The sequence below is a fragment of the Rhineura floridana genome, chromosome 2 (genome assembly GCF_030035675.1).
Source record: "Rhineura floridana isolate rRhiFlo1 chromosome 2, rRhiFlo1.hap2, whole genome shotgun sequence".
Taxonomy (NCBI): domain Eukaryota; kingdom Metazoa; phylum Chordata; class Lepidosauria; order Squamata; family Rhineuridae; genus Rhineura; species Rhineura floridana.
Window position 1 is genome coordinate 202,457,181 of NC_084481.1, and position 19,285 is coordinate 202,476,465.

The 19,285-nt window shown below is 42.3% G+C and overlaps 1 protein-coding gene across 1 annotated transcript in view; it reads right to left on the bottom strand.

The window, feature by feature from the left end:
* Nucleotides 1-383: 383 nt before the first annotated feature.
* LOC133377580 (uncharacterized) overlaps nucleotides 384-19,285 on the bottom strand; it is an 87,736-nt gene continuing 68,834 nt past the window's right edge. The window contains exon 4 of the transcript XR_009760741.1: nucleotides 384-2,916. The gene's annotated coding sequence lies outside the window, so the exon portion shown is untranslated. The remainder of the gene's footprint in view (nucleotides 2,917-19,285) is intronic.

The following is a 19,285-nucleotide window of genomic DNA, read 5'->3' on the forward strand; positions in this document are numbered from 1 at the left end:
AGAATGCCCTGAACCCAGTGATGTCTCAGAGTGCCTGTCAATTAAGTGCTTAAATTCTCTTACTTACCCCCACTGAATGCCAAACAGACCAAATAAGTGCAGACATCAATAATAAATCAAAGAACCCTGCACAGTGGAGTAGGCAAAGAAGAGGAGTCCCAAAGGCCAATAAGGGGCTCCCTCCCCCCCCCCAAAAAATCCTCCCCAGCTCCTGGAAAAGGGCAACTAGTAAAAAGCCCAGACTGTCGAAGGAGGGAGGGTGGAGAAAGGAAGTAGAGGAGGCAGAGCAGGCTTAAATCGCAGCCTGGTTTCTGCCTTGGCACTCTATCCCATGGGATCCCCAATGCCCTCTCCCTCTGGGAGAGACCAACTCAAGTCTTCTCTCAAAAAGGTGTATGTGATAGGTTTGTCCCCACTAAAGGGTGGGAGCAGCATCCCTTGTATACATGAGCTTTATCACTCAGATGGAAGATACTTGGAATAGAGCTGGCTCCAGTTGAACATGTGAACACAGTGGAGCTTAGGAGTAAATATGTGTAGGACTTACTATGCCCCTCTCATTTAGCTTTTTAAGTGCCTTTATCTAGTTGTTGTTTTTAATTCACCTTTATCCATCCCATTCCTGATTCTAGTCAACAGGTATGGTGAATATGTATGCACTGATATTTTAAAAAGAATTATATGCCACCTATCCAAATAAAAATCCCTCCAAGACAACTTAACAACTCAAGTAAGAGTACATCAACTGTAATAGAATAGACTCTTCCCCACAACCCCAAATTCAAATAATACAGATCAGAAAATTCAGCAGCAAAAGCTGAACAATGTTGTCTACCTAATACATACAGATCAGTGGTAGAGTATCTGTTTTGAAGCACGAGGCCTCAGGTTCAACCCCTGGCATCTCCAGATAGAGATGTGAATGTCCCTTGCTTGAAACCCTGGAGAACACTCCCAGTCAATGTAGACAATTCTGAGCTAGATAGACCAATGGTCTGACTCAGTATCAGATAGCTTTCTATGATCCTAAGTCACCTGAAACAGAGAGGTTTTCACAGCTTTCCAAAGCAATTGCTGTAGACTTCTGGATGTCAACAGGTAAGGCGTTCCAGAGGTGTGGGGCCTCCACAGGAAAAGGTGGCTTAGGTGGTGGGCAAATGAGCTGGATCTCCACTTGTCCTTTGCATGGAATCCTGTGGACCTTTCTGATCCATAGGAGCCAGGGCATATAACACAAAAACATATCCCAGCCACTGATAATAGTGTTTTGTGCTCCCTGCTTTCTCATGCATTTGCAAGTTATGGACATCAAATTACAGGAAAGTTTCCTTGGGAGTACTGCCTTATACTAAGTCAGAATATTTGCACTGGACAGGGCTGGGTGGACACCTCCAACCCTTCCAAACCCCCTCCAGCATGGTGGATCAGGGGTTTGGATTGCTCTGCCATTATTATGGTCAACTGGTATCAATGTTCAGCAAAGGCTTGCAAGAATAAATCACTTTTGTAGCAGATACTGAAACACCATCAATGCTGGTGCCTGCCTTAATTCAGAGGGGAAGTGGTTCCAAAAAGAAGGCACCATGTCTGAAAAGGCCATCCTGTTACTTGCTGTCAAATGTGTCTCTGTACATTGTGGCACAGCATCAGGGCCTCACCAGATGATCCTAGTGATCAGGCAGGTCAATATGGAGAAGGCACTCCCTCAGACAGCTCAGTCCCGAGTTATTTAGGGTTTTATAAGGCAAAACTGAAACCTGAAACCTGGCCTGGTACCATATTGGAAACTAGTAGAGCTCTTTTAAGAGTGGTATAATATGTATCCAGCAAGATGTTCCACCCAGCAACCTAACCACCATATTCTGCCCTAGCTGCAACTTCTGAACCATCCTTAAGGGCAGCCACACATAGAGTTCATTACTGTTGCCCAGTCTTGAGTTTGCCAATGCCTGAGACACAGTGTCAAGGCTATCTCTGTCCAGCAATGCTCATAGCCAAAGCTTGTAAAAGACCACTTGTGCCTCCAGTGACAAAGCTGGATCAAAGAGCACCCCCAGATTATGCGCCTGCATTTTGCGGTGGGAGGAGTGCAACCTTGTCCAGAACAGAGAAACATCCAGCCACAGGACTTCCATCTTGTTGGGATTCATCTTCAGCTTATTGGCCCTCATGCAGCCCACTGCTGCATCAGGGTTGAATGGTGAATTTGAAAGAAGACAAAGAAGTCAAAGCAAGAGCAGGCAGTGAAGAGTGTATATTTGAAAACTCCATTCAAATTTAGAAAAACTTTCTGAGCAGCTGCGCAACACACCTTTTAGAGAATGTGCAAAGAGAGTTATTAACAATGCCAGCTTCTGATTGGTTATTGGAAAATTGAACAATTAATAGTTAATATTCCTTTGCCAAATGCATTCATGGATTGCCAATCTTAATTTCAAGCTCAGATGATTTTAGAACCATAGCAGAGAATGTAATGCATTTAATTTGTTTATAGTTTAACTGTTCAATGTTTTCTTTACCAGATTAGTAAAAATTATTTTTGCATGTGTGTTGGCAGGAATATTTAGAATGCTCATCTTCTCAATTTGTCTCAGCAAGGAAGAGTTCACTTCATTGGCACGCAGTGCATCAATTGGCTGCTATGGGAAAGGGCATATTCAAGTTGATAATGGAACAAGCCGTTCAGCAAATTGGCAACTGAATTTAAATAAGCAAGGGGATGTGGATCGTCAGTGATCTGTGGGTTGCAGAGTATCTTTTTGGCCTCCTGCCCCTAAATTATATATTGCCTTCAGTTGATCTTGGCACTAGTATCAGATGTTGCCCTTCTTCTGCCCTCCTCATGAGGGTCATGCTGTGGTCCCAGTCTGGACCAGGCTTTCTCACAGCTGCAATTTCTGAAGACAGCAACCAGTTCTAAGCACATTTAAAGAAAAGAAAAGAAAAGAAAAGAAAGGTTAATATAAGTTGTGATTTAACCTTTATTAAATCTGGTTTTGAATCTGCTTACCAGATTTGGGTTTAAGGGTGTAGTTGAAGTTCAAGGCAAGCAAGAGTTCTGAGGTTTGGGTTCAGTTCTAATTCACTGAAAATTCTCTGGAACTGATGTGCATTTAGGTTCAGTTCAATTCCATGCCCCAAACTGCTGGGCTGGATCTCAAAAGAGTGTCCCTGTCTCTGCTCCCAGATGCCTTTTGAGCTATGCTTCTTATCCAGGGTACTCTTCCCCAAGCCCCATCCAAATGCCATTACAATGCTAGTCTCTTGTATTGACCTATTATGACATATACATATCCTGGGTTCTTTATAGCAAAATACAGCAGCAGAGGAAGAGGAAGAAGTGCTGATGAAACACTACTACCTCCATGAACAAGTCTTTGGACACATTTAACAGTCTGGGAATTATACAGCCACAAGAATACTATAGTCAGCATGGATTTTTTGCATTCTGCAATGTTAAATTGAAAATACCCCCCATGCTATTCTGATGCTTCCCATCATGGGGGGGGGGTAACATTGCAGAATGTGAAAAGTCCATGCTGACTATAGTATACAGCCACTCTTGTGGCTGTATAATAATTTTCTAGTTTAGATTCTCTGTAGAAACACTAGTAACACAGAAAAGAAAGTAAGAAGAACACCAACAAACATACAAAAATGTAATTCTCCATCTTTGGACATGGCTGGTGTTGCCACCACTCACCATATGCTCAGAGGCACATGTTACCAAATTCTTCCAAACTACACAGGAAGTGGATTGGATTGTGAAAGACCAACCCAAATTGTGTTTGCATTTTGACAAATTTGTAGGGCAGTACAATATCTCAGAGAGGAGGTCAGGTCTCCTACCTACTATAGCTGCCCAATTTCTCTGCTTTTTAAAGTTTGATAGAAATATCTGTTGGCTGTAGGTATGTTCTTAAACCGCAAGGTTTTTTGCCTATTAGTGAATATATACAAGAAATTCATGTTATGATTGTTAGTTACTTTGATTTCAAACAAAGTCAAAGTTCAAATTCAATTAGTTTGATTCCTTGATCAATCCATTAAACAGCTAAACAAACTGTTTAAACATGAGTTTCTACTTCACAGAAGTATTCTTCTGTGGAAGTGATAAATGTATTAAAATCAATGAGTCACAAGTTATAAAAATAGTGAATTAATGAATATCAAATGTTGATCCAAAAATGTTGACAATATATAAAATATTTTTCTCCCTGACAACCTACCCTACACATAAACAGGAGCCCTCTTTCTAGACTATTATTTTTTATTCCCAGAAAAGATTGATTCCTAATTCCAAATGTGCACGTAAATCCAAATAAATTGTGATATTTGATTGCATTTGAAAAATCATCTCAGCCCTGCACAGTTGAAAATAAGAGGTCAGTGTGAGAGTTGCTAGATGTTCCTTGTTTAATAATAATAAGTCTTCATGACCGTGTATAGTACTTTGTATAGTACTACAGGAGGACAGGTCCCTGCCCTGAGGTGCTTGTAATTTTACAATAAAAAACCGAATACAGAGAAAACAGAAGAAGGGGAGGGAAGGGGAGGCAGGGTTATTTTTTTAGGAAGACTTCACGGAAAAGAGGATATGCATCACCAAAAAAAGGTGGCACAGACTTGCATAAAATTTGCGTATGCTAATGTATATGTATAGATTTAAATTTGTAATTCAGTACCATAATACCATAGTGGGGAAGACTGTGCCTAGGGCTGCTTTCACACATGGGACTTATTGTGTCAGTTTTGCTATTGTCCTGATTTCTAAAATTCCTATCACATTGCAGTACCTGCTGTATTAAGGGACTGCAACTTTTTTGGCCAGTATATTGGCATTTCGCCCAAATGTCTTTCACACTAATGCAATGAATGTCTTGTTATTATTATAATTATCTATTATTATTTATTGCATTTATATACCGCCTCACAGCCAAAGCTCTCTGGGCAGTTTACAACTTGTTTTCGTCCCTCACCCATTATACACATGCAGACTGTAGTTCCCTCATAATTCACTGCAGAGAGAGAGGGCTTCCCCCCCTTCATTTCTGCTGGTGTATGCCCTCTAGGGATGGGGCAGAATATCTGCTAAATTGGACTTAGTACCAAATTCTGACTGAATTCAACAGTCCGCTATCTTTTAGGACCGGCAGCGATTTCTTGTGGCCAGTCGCAGGTGTAATCGGCAGGGATTTTGCAGCTGCAGCTGCAATCAGCACAGGATTTTTTTCACATTTCCCCTCCTATTTTACGTAATGATGTTTGTAATTTCCTCAGAGTTCCTGCATTCGTAACAGTGTAGATATGATAACAATTGCCATTGGTCCATTTTATATTATGAAAAAAATTGTATTATCCGCCATACAATGCAAAAAATATTGGCTGTCTGGCCTGCCCTAGCCTATATATGTCATTAATGTTAATTGTCAAATCATCCTGCAATTTCATGTTTTTCAAACAAGACAGCTCAGAGCATTCTGAATCTCCATCCTCTTGCGCAGGAAACATGGTGATGATGAGACAGACTGACCCATGTTACCCACCCCATCCCCGCCCCACTTTCATTGCTGCTGTCCTCAGCTTATCAAGGTCTCTCTCTCTCTCTCTCTGTGTGTGCTAAATTGTGTGTGTGTGTGTGTGTGTGTGAGCGAGAGCGAGAGCGAGCGAGCGAGAGCGAGAGAATATAATGGTGGGGTGATGCTGCTGCAAGGCTGCTGACAAACTAATTCAAGAATAGTGAATAGCGAAAGAAAGGGGAATCACTAAGCAGCACATTAGTCAGCTAGAGGCAAGAGACAGACACAGAGGCGATTATCTTCCTCACCTCATTGATATGTAAATAGGGGGGAAACACGTGGAACACCGTGATCACTTACATAAGCATTTATGTTAAAAATTATGAATTTTTTTGCCACCCCAAAAAATAAATAAATAAAACCGTGGATTGAATCACCAAAAAAGCCCACAGTACCAAAGCAATTGGGAACAAAAAAAGGGTGGATCACAACTGAATGATGGACTGTTGGAATACAAGTGGATCAGTACTAGGCAGCTAACTTCATCCCTTATGCCCACATACCTGTAGTTCCTCAGCTACAGAGTGCAGTTGAGCTTCTAAAACAATGGAGTTTATAGTTTTATTAAACCTCATACAGCTGTATCTTCAGGCTTTGATTGTTATTTTAAAAACAGCCGTCCAAAACTTATTGATCTACCTGAGGAGGCAGAGGCAGAAATGGAGGAAGGGGAAGCTGCTACCCGTGCCTACGCTGGACTAGCTGGTACAATATGCATGCCTAGAGGGTAGGAATACATTGCATGCTTGAATGCCTGTCACATGAGTGGCTGCAGCTAGTGCAAAACTCCCATGATTTTCTGGGTGTTCCTAAGCTTGCAAATGGATTATTTCTGGGAATTTTTATCATGGAAATGAGTGCTAAACTTCCACTAGATTCCACTAGATTTCTGGAAGTAGCTTTTATGCCATGTAAAAGATCATAGGATCATAGAATGGAAGATTTTGAAGGGGTCTATAAGGCCATTAAATCCACCCTCCTGCTCAGTGCAGGAATCCAACTTAAAGCATACCCAACAAGTGGCTGTCCAGCTGCCTCTTGAAGGCCTCCAGCGTTGAAGAGCCCACCACCTCCCTAGGTAATTGGTTCCATTGTCGTACCGCTCAGACAGCTAGGCAGTTTTCCTTATGTTCAATCGAAATCTGGCTTCCTGTAACTTGAGCCCATTATTCCATGCCTTGCACTCTGGGATGATAACGAAGAGATCCTGGCCCTCCTCTGTGTGGCAACCTTTCAAGTACTTGAAGAGTGCGATCATATCTTCCCTCAGTCTTCTCTTCTCAATGTTAGACATGCCCAGTTCTTTCAGTCTGTCCTCATTGGGCTTTGTTTCTAGTCCCCTGATCATCCTTGCTGCCATTCTCTGAAAGTGTTCCAGTTTGTCTGCATCCTTCTTAAAATGTGGTGTCTAGAACTGGATGCAGTGCTCAAGATGAGGCCTAACCAGGGTCAAATAGAGGGGAAATAGTACTTTATGTGATCTGGAAATGCTACTTCTGTTAATGCAGCCTAAAACAGCGTTTGCCTTTTTTGTAGCCACGTCTCACTGTTGCTCATACTCACCTCCTCACATATAGTATTGCTGAGCCAAGTATCCCCCATCTTATATCTGTACATTTGGTTTCTTTTTCCTAGGTATAGAACTTTGCACTTATGCTTGTTAAATTTCATTCTGTTGTCTTCAGCCCAATGCTCCAGCCTATCAAGATCACTTTAAATTTTGTTTCTGTCTTCCAGGCCATTAACTATCCCTCCCAATTTTATATCATCTGCAAATTTGATAAAATCAAATAAAATGCACAAATTGCAAGGTAAGAAATCGTCAGATTAATAGAATAAAATGCATTGTGAAGCAGCCTAGTTGACCTTTGTGCCTGCTGAGTCTGCTGTCCAGATGCTAACTGTTGATGCACTTCAAAGCTTCTTGGGGTTATTTCACCTCCAAACTGGTCTTGGATCAGACACCCAGGGGTGTAGTCATGCAGTGTCTTAGGGGGTCTTACTTTTTTGGAAACAGGGTCACAGCAGGGCCCCTATGTCTCTAGCATCCTACAAGCCAATCAGCATGTAAGGGGAGTGTGTTAGCCATTGAAGAGTGTCTTCTAACATGCTTCCTTGTCCTTTCCTGTGGTTAGAAGCCAATGAAAAGAAGTGAGTCAAACACTGAGAAGACACTTCTCAGTAGCTAACACTCTCCTCTTTCATGCTTATTGATTCCTAGGCATCTCATTCTCAGCTCCACTCTACTGGGGAGGGGGGATGGCTGTGATTAACATGAAGGGACCCTGCACTTCTGAATTTGCCACTATACTACTGCAGACAGCCTTTCAAATAAAGGCCTGGACAACCCTTGTTTTTATATATATCTGCACAGGCAAACAAAGACCATTAGCCATGTATTTTTTGCAGCCTACTAGGACTCTTGATTTTGTTTCCTTCCTAAGCCTGAAGAAAAAAAAATAAGCAAGCAGAGGTTGTCCAGCATGTGGTCTGCCTCAGTGTTTGGCTGCTGGTTTGCATTTGTCTTAGTCGATCACAAGTAGTGCCGGGCTACTTTAATCAAAATAATACAGTCAAGCACCAAGTGCAATCACTATTCTTAGGTATTATCAGAACACCAGACTTATAAACTTATTCTGCTTGTAAATTCTAAATTTTAATTCATTTTCAACGGGGCCAACCTCTAGCAAAGCTTATCTTAAGCTACAGAGCCCAAATTCTTATCTTAAGCTGAATATAGCACTGGAATAAGATACTTGCATGCCAGACTTGCAGAAGAGAGGAAGAGGTGGAGGGGGAAATTTTGGAGTGAGAGGAGGAATGGAGGGAGGGAGGGAGGGAGGGAAGTTCTTGGAAGCACAGAGAAAAAGAAATCTACACCAGACTTGCTGGGGAGGGGGAGATGTATACCAGCCCCATTTGCAGAACAAACAGAAGGACAAAGGGGAGGTATTTTGGACATATGGACTGGAAGGGATGCACAAGAGAGAGATGAGAAAGGCTACAGGGGAGGGGATGTTGAAGAAAAAGGGTTTTTTTCCAAGGAGTAAAATTGGTACGGGCCATAGCTCAGAGGAATAGTATCTGCCTTGCATGCAGAAGGTCCCAGGTTCAATCCCTGGCATCTCCAGGCAGGGCTAGGAGAGAACCATGCCTGACACCCTGGAGAGCCACTGCCAGTCAGTATAGACAACACTGATCTACATGGACCAATGGGTCTGACTCGCTATGGCAGCTTCCTATGTTTCTAAAATCAAGTAAATAGTATGACCACTTTCCTTACCACCCCCGCCTCCCTCCCTATTTCGACAGGCACGCAGCAGCCTGGATTCAGGTTTGAAATGGGAATCTATTGTTAGAAAGGCACCGAAGCAATGAAAGGTAAATATATTTTTTTAAAAAAAAATGTGAGTGGGTGGAGGGAAAGAGAGCCTACTGCTTTTTTGTTCCCTGCATTAGAAACCGCAGCATCAGCCCCCTTCCTCACTCTTTCTTTATACACGCATGTGCAGTACAAAAACCAGGGGCACACAGCTTCCCGTGTCTCCCTTTCTCACACCCACACATGCATGCATTCTTTCCTAAGCCAAGTGTGGGAGAGGCACAAAGAGAGAGAAAGTCTAAGACAGGCAGACATGGGCACGAAAGGCACTCAGACGGCCATGTATATTAGAGGGAAAGAGACGGATTTTGTGATCTCAGAAGCCTTGCCTTGAATGTCTAATGCATCTTTTCCCTTAGTTTAAATGAGCCTTATAAATTCTTGCTGCCTAAACAGCCTGTTTAGTACCTTTGCTTCATGATTGGATTGTTGCCTATTATCTCCTAGAAATTTCAAAGGAAAAATGAGTTGAGGTCATTTTGATTCCAGCAGATGCATCCACTCTGTTTGATTCATGCTGTAACCTCTCGCTCAATTGTTTTTTCCCCCTCCTTAAATATTTTTTGACAGTATAACACCTGTTAGAACCCACGGTAAATGTTAAACAGGTATGCTTTCTTCATGGGAGATCTTATACTGCCTGCTTATCTGAATTCATGTAGCCTAGTTTAAATATGGGGGGAGGTTATGAAATTTCTCTAAAGTGGTAAGTGGAAATATGACAGTGTCATTCCTACTCCTAGGAGAAAGTTGTATTTGCCTCCACCCCCTCCCTTCCTTTTGATTCACTCCTGAAGGGGGCACGGGGAGCCATGTGAGTTAGAAAACCCAATCAGAGAAAGGCTGGAATCAGAGTCTATAAGCCACCCCAAAGACAACCTTCTTCCATGCCATTCCTCCCATCCTAAAGCAATGTGGGCTTCGCTAGGGGATGACTAGTACCTTTTTGGGAGCGGGGTCCTTGCTTGGCCTATACAGGCTGTGGGCAGTCCTGAAAGGTCTGAAGGCAGCAGTAGGGAAGGAAGGTGTGGCCAGCAGAGGACAGTGTCACTTCAAAACACAGCCAGAAAAACTATTCTAGCTACTTTTAAAAAGACTAGTGTGCCCACAGCCTCTATCTGGGAAACCAGGTGGGGGGGGGACAGAAGCCTCCAACTAGTAGCCACCAAGGAAGTCTCTACTGCCTTTGCCCCCACAAATGATGACCCCCCCCACAAAAATGTTTTAAAGAATTCTTGCTCCCCAGAAATTGCCTACATTTTCTGAGGATCCAAACTTTGCATCATAAAAGCATAAGAAGAACCTTGTTGGATCAGGTCTAGCATTCTGTTCCCACAGTGGCCAAACAGATGCCTATGGGAAACCAGCATGCAGGACCTCAGCACAACAGGACTCTCCCACATTTGCTTCCCAGAAACATGTATTCAGGGATATAGTGCCTTCAATAGTGGAAGAAGACCATAACCATTGCGGCATTCCCAACCTTTAACTCTGAAGTTCTCATTTGAGAGTGTTAGCTCAGGACTCACTCTCAAGCAGCAGAGCTAGGAAGAACTCTTCTGAGAGCCTGAAAGGCCATTTGAAGTAGGCATGAACCAATGGTCTGAACAGTATAAAGCAGCTTCATGCATTCATGTAATCTGGATTATGTCAGTCACTTTGCTCTGCTGCTTATCATCATCATCATCATCATCGCCATTATCATCATCATCCCAACTCTGTTAGCACCACTCTTAATTTTTAGCACGTCTGGCTAAATCCATTAGCACTATTCTAAATAACTAATGAAACTGCAAAAAACTACAGTCCACAGACGTGCTCCTCACCAACAGTTGGCTTTTGATTAATGTACCTGCAGAAAACTCTGAGAAGCAGAGAGAACAGGGTCAAGCTGACATGTTTTTTTCCCCTGTATTCCTGTTCTCTCCATTCTTTTCGGTGATCACAGTGATCCACACAATCTGTTTCAGATGGTAACGGGCATCAGCTGCCTACAATAAGTACTATAACCTCACAAAACCAAAAGAGAATGAGTAGCTTGTTGAAACTGTGGTGCTTAGTGACAGGTAGCGATGGTATGGTGGTATTATGACCCACTCTATCCTATTGTCAAGTTGCCTACATATTTTCCAGGAAGATGTTGACTTTTTTTTCCTCAGAAGACTGCCTGCCTACTTCCCAAAAGCCACCACAAGGTTACCTAAGGGCCACCTTGCTATGAGTCTTCGCTGTTTATGATATAGTTTTAATGGCTGCTTATTGTTATATGTTTACAACAACTGCTTTGTGAGGTTCACTGGTGTATAAATAGTTTAAACAAATAATATTTGTAAGTCAAGATGCTTTGTATGGATTACATTTAACTGAATTCTTGGTAATATTTGAAAATTTTAAATCTTTGGGTTTTGAAACAAAATTGCATAAGTGCCTATGGCAGGGTTCAGCAATGTGATCAATTGTCGAGAATTGTTTGTAGTACTTTTAAATAACAACTTAGTTAAAGAAAGAAAGAAAAGAAAGAAATGTCCCACTTCTTAAAAAATAAATATGCTGCCATGCTTAAACATTCAATTCATATTGTTTAAAAGGGTTTGGGAGACAGCAGATTAAAGTAAGGTATGGGCTAAGAACATGCATGAGTGCCTCAGCTCCACACACACCCCACTGCATGTTTTGGAACCTGATAAAACCAGGGACCCAAAATGTGTGGGAGCCTCCGTGTGTAGAGCAGGCTTCCCTAATATAAACAGAGTTGTCAGCCCACCTTGAACCAGCAGATGGTGATAGGGACAATAGTTGAGCACACTCGTGCATGCTCTTCCTATCTTGTGTGTTAATTTACGAATGAAGGCCTGAATAGGCCTTTTGTAGAACAGTATGCATATGGGGAATTTTGTGCATGTATCTTAAACATTAGAAGGACCATAGCTCAGTGGTAAAGCATCTGCCTTGCATGTAGAAGGTCCCAGTTTCAATCCTTGCTATTGTCCAGGTAGGTCTGGGAATGTTCCCTGCCTAACATCCTGGAAGCTGTTCCCCATCAGAATAGACAACAGTGAGCTGGATGGACCAGTAATTTGATTCCCGTGCTCCTATGTCAGCCTTTCCCAACCAGTGTGCCTCCAGATGTTGTTGGACCACAACTCCCATCAGCCTCAGCCAGCATTGCCAATAGTCAGGAAAGATGGGAATTGTGGTCCAACAACATCTGGAGGCACACTGGTTGGGAAAGGCTGTCCTGTGTTAAACAAAACACCTGCACACATCAAAGAAGATGGTTGAATGGTCCTGGATGCTGCATTTCTGTTTAAAAAAGAGATTTTTGTCTAATTCTATATACTTACATCCCCAGTGAGGTGAGTGTGTAGGTCTATAGCAGAAGCAGGGAAGCTGTGGCTCTCCAGATGTTGTTGGGGGCCAAATCCCATCAGTCCCAGCCATCATGGCCAATGGCTTGGGATAATGGGAGTTGTAGTCCAGCAACATCTAGGAGGAAGGGTGGGATATAAATTTCATAAGTGGACCTTTAGTGTAGTGGCACCTACCCTTTGGAATTCCCTTGCCTTAAATATTAGATAGGCTATCTTTTTGGGTCCTACTGAACACCTTCCTCTTTCAGCAAGCCTTTTAAGTAGAGACAATATTCCAGTCTGCGACTGTGTTGGAATTGCTTTTAAATATGTTTTTAAAACTTTTTTAAAAAATATGTTTTTAAAGATGTTTTCTTTTATATATTTTTAAATATGTTTTTAATATATTTTAATGTCTGTTTTTATTATATTTTAGAGTATTTTAATGGTTTTGTTTGCCGCACTGGGCTCCTACTGGGAGGAAGGGCAGGATATTATTATTATTATTATTATTATTATTATTATTATTATTATTATTATTATTATTATTATTATTATTATTATTATTATTATAACATCTGGAGGGCCACAGATTCTATACACCTTGTCTAGATGAAGTAATAATCAGCCTAGAAAAAAATCATTTAAGAGAGGCAATCTATGTTACACTGGTATCAGCCAGTGCAAGCCAAATGGTGGAGCCTTTGCAAGAATAGAGCAGACTGCTGTGATCTGTGTCTGTCCTAAGAAATGGGACAGGGGGTCAGGGGTCAGGATTATCAGTAGGGATGTGAGAAGACATTGTTTTCCATTCCACCCTGTATTTATCACATTCAGCACTGTTTCCATTCTGCTGCAGTTCATCTTCCAACAACATTATCATCTCACTGCCCACTGTGGTGAAATTATATAACTTAATAATTTGCATAATTAGTTTCATTAATTACATAAATATTGTAATTATGCTAATGTTATTATGTTATTCTATCCCATTGATTTCAAAGGAAACACAGTGTAAAGGGGGGAATGTAATCAATTACATATTGTTTGTGGACTGAAAGCAACAACTGAAAGCAATTGATTTCTTTTCCAGACATGGGATGAATAAGCAAACATAAGCAATTTCCAGTTCCAGTTCCATTTTGGTTGGAATTCTCCAACATCTCTCAACACTGCCGAGTCCTGCAACCCCAGTAGGAGACCTAGTGGCCTGAGGGCTTCTGCCCTTACTGACCCTCCTTCACGCTGCTGCTGTCTGCTCACCTTTATTCTCCATGCAGGCAAGCAGTGTAGGGAACAAGGAAAGGGAGCAATCAACCTGCATGCCTATCTCTTTGGAAGATGGCATGGGCTGACCTTAGAGGGGTAGGCAAATGACTAGGGAGATGCAACGCTGGGAAGGAGGATGGAAAGATCTGTCAATTTTGGTTCTCCCAGTTTCTCATTTGTCCAATCTTAAACTCAGTTCTCCACATTTCTGCAGCAATTTGTGAATATTAAAAAGAACCCTCATGAAAATTCTCCAGCGTTTTAGCGCAAATGTCTCCTAGTAAACACATTTGTGTAGGCAGTGTTGATTAATTAATGTACACATTTCTGCAAGTAATTTCTTATCATATAATCCATTCTGGCATGTTGTTTTATGCACACTTTCCCCTAATATATGAATTTTTGTAAGCATTACTTGGTTGGCAAACTGCACTGCAACATTTGAATAAGTGCGCATTTCAAAGGATGGCTGTGTTTCAGTTATCGTATTGTCTCAGAGAGTGCAAATTTGATAGATTCGGCTTGAAATGCAAACTGAATCAAAACTCTCACCCATCCTTAGTCCTGGCACACAGTCAGAGCACTGGGAGCATCTGAGCCAAACACCCACCAAAAAAGTATCTGCAACCAGCACTGGTTTTAGTAGCTAAAGTCACTCTTCAATTCCATCTGTACAAAATAAAGCACAACACAATTGCTGAACTCGCATCTTTGTGTTGTGGCTTGGTGGTGGTTTCTTTTCTTGTTAGTTCCTATTTTTTTAGATGCTACACTTTGTATTTCCGGTTTGCTTCTGTGCCTGCAAGAAATGTCCAAAATAATAATAATAACAAAACATGGGCATTTCTGGATCAGCAGTAGATAAGAAAATTGATGCCTCGCAGGAAGGCTCATCCTGATTGCTTGTGCTTGTCAGAAATGGGCTAGGGACAGGAAAGGTGCCTGTTTAACATTAATCACAATGAACATATGTCAGAACAGAAAGGGGTAAAATAGGAAATGCTGGCAAAGGAGACAAGTGTTTCCTTCCCCTTCCTCCGGATGTATCAGTAAGAAATAAAATTTCATCCAAATCCAGGTTTTACTGCAGTCTGTAGAATTACATGGAACCAGAGCTTGGAAAAGTTACTTTTTTGAACTACAACTCCCATCAGCCCAATCCAGTGGCCATGCTGGCTGGGGCTGATGGGAGTTGTAGTTCAAAAAAAGTAACTTTTCCAAGCTCTGCATGGAACAGGGTTGGGGAACCCAGGGCCCTCCGGATGTTGCTGGATTCCAGCTGTCAGCATCCCTGACCACTGGCCATGCTGGCTGGAGCTGGAGGCCAACAGCATCTGGAGGCCACAAGTCCCCCAGCCCTGACTACATCAGTACCTCATTGCAAGTGTGGAATGATGAATTGGAGCTAGGGATGGTTTCTCTCATTTGCTCATTTTTTCTAGTCTCCACATTTCCACATCAGTTTGCAATTTTATTTTATTTTTAAAAGAATGCCTCATAAAACCCCACCAGCATTTTAGTGCACATTTCTCCTAGTTTTTGTAAGCATTTTTCCCTAATAGGCATTTTACTAATCTCTCCATTTCTATGCACACATTACCCCAGTAGATGCATTTTTGCACACATTATTTGGCTGGAGAAGTCCATCGCAAAACTGAGAGAAATGCATTTTGGTAGGGTGGCTCTATTTTGGTTCACTTGTCATTTCAGAAAGTGCAAATTAGGTAAATTCACCTTTAAATGTAAACTGAATCAAATTTCTCCCCCAGCCCTAGTTGGAGCAAACCCAAGTAATGATGCTCGCTTGAGAGTTTAAAAGGAGAATTTCTGACACCACACAAAAAAATCAGTATCTGCTGCTGGAAATCATATGGTGATAGTTGCCCTGGTTTGTGAAGTATCCATTTTTGTTTTTGTTTTTTAAAATAAAAACATTTAAAATAGACAGCAAGTCTGTAAAGAACATTCAACAGGCTTCATCTCTTCGTGTCTTTGAGTAAGATTCAAGACATTTTTACTTCAGGAGGAATTTTATGGCCGGAGTCTGCTGTTTTTAATGAATGGTGTGTGTGATTTCCTGATGTTTAATGCTGCTGCATGCTTTTAATTTTTTATATACATTTTATATTGCATGTTACTGTTATATTTTGTTTTAATGTAAGCCACTTTGGATTTTTTTTAAAAAGTGGGGTAGAAATAAATTAAATAAGGTGTGACACTTTTGAATTTTTTTAAAAATCAGACCCAACTTTGAGGTGGCTTCGTATATGTTTGAGATCTTGGGATTTCCAAGTAATATAAGGGCCAGGAAAGCTTTTCAACACTTCTGCTACCTTTGTTTTGGATTGAGACTTGGTGAAAGTTATTTAAAAACACCCACTTCTTTATGGGAGCTATAGAAATAAGTATTTTAATTTAATTTTGTTTTACAGATTAAAAACAATAAAAATAACAGAGACAAAATGACCCCACATGGTCCAGAGTACCAAATATACAGTTAGCCAAGAATATGTGGCAAAGGTTGCCATGTGTGGTCGGTGGATGCAAACTGCTTATTCTTATTCACACGAGAAATAAAAGCATACCAGTATTCAATAAAGTCCTTATTTTGTTGTTGTCTGTTTAGGGCCCATATTTGTTTGGTGAGTTTCTCCATAAGTGCAATAGATCAAATTTGTTGTTGCCAACAGTTAATTTCAAAGCCTTTTTATTGGTCAATGTCATATGATGGTGAAGACAGCCTTTTGTGTTTCAAACTGGAGGTTATGCTCTATTTCTATTTTGGGTGCATTAACAGTTTGGTGTAAAATCAGACTGATTACAATATGTTGCTACTTAAGCAATGACTCTAGTTGTTGGAAAAAACAAACGTGGCCTGCTCAAGATGCACGCTTTCAGCCTGCTATGCTTAAACTACTTCACTTAAGGAAAGGTGGGCATGGTCAATTAAAAACATAGAGCACACCTAGAATTTTGCTGGAATATACTTCACTTCCCACTGTTTTATCTTGTGCAAACTGAGACACTCCTCATGTCCGCTGGAGACTATTCAGCAGAACAGTCAGTGCCATTATTCCACAATTGTTTTTGGAGGTTTTTTTCATGCAAATTTTACAAAGTATTGCTGCACTTCACATGTTTCCAGAAACAGAAGCAAAAGAAAATGAATTACTATAGCAGTGGTTCCCAACCTGGGGGCTGGGACCCCCAGGGGGGCCACGAAGTAATCCAGAGGGGGCCATGAACAGTAAAGAAATGAATCATTTATTAATTTTTTTGAAAAAGTCTTCACTCCCTCGACAATGTCTGCTTTCCACTGCCACTGCAGATGACATCTCCCCCTTGCTCCAAATGAGAGGGGAGGCCTTTTGCTGAAGTGCCAGAGCGTCTTTCAGGCGCACTAAGGGCAGGCATCTGCCTATAAAATACATAGCAGATGCCAAAGGAGGCTGAGGGTGGGGCTACCAGGAAGAAGAGGGGATTACTATCACTGATTCCAGTCTCCTTGCACTGCCACTACTGACAACACCCTTACTTAGAATGAGAGGAGAGGGCTTTTTGTGAAGCAAAAAGAAGCAAGCCTGCAAAGAAAGGCTGCTTTCCCCCTTCCTTCCTGGCAGCCAGCCTGCCTCCCTGGGGGGAGGGGGTCACAAAAAAAATTCAGCTTATAAAGGGGGTCCCGTACTCATAAAGGTTGGGAACCACTGTACTATAGGAAACTTCACTAAAATTGCAAAGTAAATCAAACATATTTCAAGTGACTATCTGAACTATATCAACCTGGGGTGTAGTAATCAAGGCTCTCGAGGGGGGGCGTCTTTGTGTTGACCACTCAGGAGAATAATGAAATGTGTTTTTCCACAAAGACAGTGAAGAAACAGCTGTTATAGAAGCCCGCTGCAACGAATTTGCGGAGCACTTCCAGGACAAGATTGCATGCATCCGTCGGGACTTAGACTCTGATGTTATGACAGATGAATCCATTGAGGTGTCTAGAACGCGGTCTTGTCCTTTATTATTGGATGAATTTCAGTTGGTGCAGCTCAAGGAAGTGGACAAGGTGCTTGGAATGGTGCGGACGACCACGTCTGCTCTGGACCCCTGCCCATCTTGGCTGGTGAAGGCTGGCAGGGCTGACACCACCGGCTGGGCCAAAGAGGTGATAAATGCCTCCTTGAGAGAGGGAGTAGTCCCTGGCAGTCTCAAGGAGGCAGTAGTGAGACCTCTGTTAAAGAAACCTTCTTTGGACCCAGATGTTTTGAACAACTACAGACCGGTGGCGAACGTCCCTTTTTTAGGCAAGGTTTTGGAGCGGGTGGTCGCCGGCCAGCTCCAGGCGCTTTTGGTTGAAACCGATTATCTGGATCCATTTCAATCTGGTTTTAGGTCCGGTTTTGGCACTGAAACAGCCTTGGTCGCCCTGTATGATGACCTCTGTCGGGAGAGGGACAGGGGGAGTGTGACTCTGTTGATTCTCCTTGATCTCTCAGCAGCGTTTGATACCATCGACCATGGTATCCTTCTGGGGAGGCTTGTGGAGTTGGGAGTTGGGGGCACTGCTTGGCAGTGGTTCTGCTCCTACTTAGTGGATCATCGCCAGAAGGTAGTGCTTGGGGAAAATTGCTCGACACCCTGGACTCTCCATTGTGGAGTCCCTCAGGGGTCGGTTCTGTCCCCCATGCTCTTTAACATCTACATGCAGCCTCTGGGAGTGGTCATCAGGAGTTTTGGAGTGCGTTGCCATCAGTACGCTGATGACACGCAGCTCTATTTCTCCTTTTCACCTTCTTCAGGTGAGGCTGTTGATGTGCTGAACCGTTGCCTGACCGTGATAATGGACTGGATGAGAGCTAATAAACTGAAACTCAATCCAGACAAGACTGAGACACTGTTGGTGAGCTCTTTCCCTGCCCAGACGGTGGATGTTCATCCTGTTCTAGATGGGGTTACACTCCCCTTGAAGGAACAGGTTCGTAGTTTGGGGGTCGTTTTTGACCCTTCCTTGTCGCTTGAGGCTCAAGTGGCCTCGGTGGCACGGAATGCATTTTACCATCTTCGTTTAGTAGCCCAACTACGCCCCTATCTGGACAGTGACGATCTCGCTTCAGTTGTTCACGCTCTGGTAACCTCTAGATTGGATTACTGTAATGCACTCTACGTAGGGCTGCCCTTGAAGACAGTTCGGAAACTTCAGCTAGTGCAAAATGCGGCAGCCAGGCTACTGATGAGGACCAATCGGTCCGCACATATAACACCTGTCCTGGCCCGTTTGCACTGGCTACCTATTTGTTTCCAAGCCAGATTCAAGGTGCTGGTTTTGACCTATAAAGCCTTACACGGTGTGGGACCACAATACCTTGTGGAACGCCTCTCCCGCTATGAACCTACCCGTTCACTTCGTTCAGTATCTAAGGCCCTCCTCCGGGTACCATTGCATCAGGACGCCCAGAGGATTGCTACTAGATCTAGGGCCTTTTCTGTAGTGGCCCCCGAATTGTGGAACAGCTTACCTGAAGAGATACGCCTGGCGCCTACGGTACTTTCGTTTAGGCACCAGGTCAAGACCTGGCTATGCTCCCAGGCATTTTAATGTTAATGTTTTAGGTTTAATGCTTTTAGTTTTAAATTGTGTTGATATTTGTTATTGATTTTATTGTAATTTTGTATTTTAATCCGTTTTGTACACCGCCCAGAGAGCTACTAGC